Genomic DNA, 2,946 nt, shown 5'->3' with positions numbered 1-2,946 from the left:
GAAGAATCAAGAGAAGACAGACCAGCAACACAAAAAGCCACACCAGAGTCAGAGGTGTTGGGCAAAGGGAAAGCTGCTACCTGAAAAAACAGGGGGCAGCCGGTGACCAGAGAAGAAGGCCGGTTAGCCAAAGACGGGTAAGATCTCACTGGGTGGGACAACCTAAGGCAGGCACGGTCATGCTGCTGGTCACCGGGCATGAAATGGAAACAACGTGGATTGCGTGTAACCAGGGGAATACCTGATGAGTAGGGTTGGGATCCAGGTAGGTATGAAATTGACTGGCAAATGTGAGAGAACGAGTGAGGTGGGCGATAACAAGACTGAGAAGAACTATATGCAGTGGTACCTGCACAGAGCTTGGAGTACTTATTACATTCCTTAATGAGTATATAATTGTTTACTAGCACCATGATAGTAGTGAAACACTGAAAACGAATCATACGAGTATATAATCCTTGTGCTGACTTATGTACGTATATAAGGCATGTATGCATAGCGTCTGAACAAGTTGAGTGTGTTGTGACTTGAGTCACAAAAGGGGGGAATGTGGGAGATAATTTTGTAAATGAGAATATATGTATGAGGTATGTGTGAAATAATCAGGGGGACAGCAGGAGTGAGTTCTCAGGTAAGGTTTATTCGTTAGGTCGTTTGAGCTTAAGAACAATATAAGGTTTAACACGGCATGTTGGCCTGTCACGGGCCTTGCACACAGGCTGCAAGGGCTTTGAAGAACAAATAGTTGTATCAATGATGTCAGTCTGGCACGCCTTCTCTGCGGTACCAGGCTTTCCAAACTTGGACCAATCAATGGCAGAGATGCGCCCCAGATTATTATGGTCAATCTTCGCTCCGCTGGTACCTGGAGCGGCAGTGATCTCATCATGAAGTAAACGCAGCGCGTGCTGGATGGCAATGGTGGTACCAGGCGAAATATCTAGAGTACATACGTAGAAGACAGTGGATAAATCAGGAAAGCCGTGAAGTGTAGAGTGTAATAAAAGAAAGGGGTGTTGGCCCCTGAAGGACTGAGAACTTACCCATGCTGTTTCCTGAAGAAGAATGAGGTGTTGGCAAGAGTGAGGCCGAAGACAATCCCACTGGTGGGGGCGGAAACGCCCAATTTTTAATATAATGATGTAAGGAAGTTTTAATTATAATGGTATTTGAAAAGTTGTAAATTCAAAGATAATGGTGTAAAAAAAGAGTCTAAAAGGTCTAAAAAAGAAAGATGGGTGGGATTGTCTAGGCAAAGAACCAGTGACGTGTTGCATTGGGAAGATAAGGGAAATGTATATAAAGGCTGTAGTTGGAGTTCCCCAGGGAGAGGTTGTTGGGACGTTCATGCGTGAGCATCTCAATTCTTGTGTCAGCGCTGATTACAAAATAAAATCTCTTATCTGCATTCATCTAGTCTGCTTGATTGGCTTATTTAGTTTTGAGGCCTTACTAACTATGAGTCTCACTTAGACTGAGCTGTCGGGTCAGTGTGGAGCTGGAGTCAGATTTTAGTAGTGAGTACAGTAGAATTTTATTCCACAACTGCCTTTAAGTATCACATGATCAGAAACTTAATATCTTTCTCTTTCTCTCTCTACCTTCTCTGTGGAGCTATACACCCCACTCCTGAGCTCCCAGTGTTTGCCAGTTTCCAGTGTGACCACTGCCCTACCCCTGGTCGGAGTCTCGCCGCGTGATGGTGCCCACTGGTGCTGTGGATGGATCTGTGTGGACCAGGAGACAGCCATGGACAGAGACACTTGGGGACTTTCACACCATCACAGATCTGCCATTTCATCTGTCAGCTTGTGACAGCAAAGAACTAGTGTTTATAATGACCTCAGAAACTACACTGACCTAATAGTTCCTCATGGGTCATTGATTTCTGTTGTAGAAAGGACATTAATCAGCTACAGTTACATTATTTACTCTTTAGTGTCACCCAAATGAGGATGGGTTCCCTTCTGAGCCTGGTTCCTCTCAAGGTTTCTTCCTTTCCATCCCAGGGAGCTTTTCCTTGCCACCGTTGCCACAGGCTTCTCATTAGAGATAAAATAGTCTAATTATAGAATTTAATAACTTATTCTTATTTCTAGTTAATCAGTTATTTTTTATTTTTTATTATTATTTTTCATTTTCCCCTCCCCTTTCTCTGTTTTCTTCTTTTGTAAAGCTGCTTTGAGACAATGTTCATTGTAAAAGGCGCTATACAAAATAAATTGAATTGAAATTGAATTGAATTGAAATGTTAAATTCTGGTATTGTTCCTGTTGTAGTTGACCTTTTGACCTCTGTTAAAAACAGCATCTTTCTGTAGCAGCACCAACACTGTTCACACCCAGTTCACTCACCAGCACTGACTAACATTCAGATCAGATCCTGGATCAGTTTTAGCAATTTCTCTAACTCTATATGTTCAGGGTTCACAGTGTGTGTGTGTGTGTGTGTGTATGTGTGTGTGTGTGTGTGTGTGTTTCAGATTCAGAGATGTATTGAATTCACTGCCTCTAAAGTCATAAGTTGAGAGTAAAATCCCACAAGCAGTATCTTTATTTGGATGTTCTGTAGGTTTTATGGATGTTAGTGAATAAGAATAAATTAGGGGTGCTGGTGGCTCAGTGGTAGGTTTCTTGTCTGCCATGCGGAAAGCCCGGGTTCAAACCCCAGCCACCGAATGCAGTACTGGTCCTAAACCTGGATACAAATGGGAGGGTTGTGGCAGGAAGCATAAAGCCTAAAACCTGTGCCATGTTGTTGTGCTAACTGGTTGGTCTGCTGTGGCCACCCCTCACACACATAGGGAGCTGCTGAAAGATCAACAACAATGAGTGAATTGGAATAAAATATTTTTCATTCACACAGACTGGAAAGAGTTTTTACTCTCATGCAAGATACAAAATAAAACTGGGAATACTGGGAGCTGTGAGGAGGCAACACTGCATT

This window comes from Hemibagrus wyckioides, linkage group LG29 (genome assembly GCF_019097595.1).
Source record: "Hemibagrus wyckioides isolate EC202008001 linkage group LG29, SWU_Hwy_1.0, whole genome shotgun sequence".
Lineage (NCBI taxonomy): Eukaryota > Metazoa > Chordata > Actinopteri > Siluriformes > Bagridae > Hemibagrus > Hemibagrus wyckioides.
The sequence above is the reverse complement of the archived record's forward strand: the minus strand, read 5'-3'. Positions refer to the sequence as shown.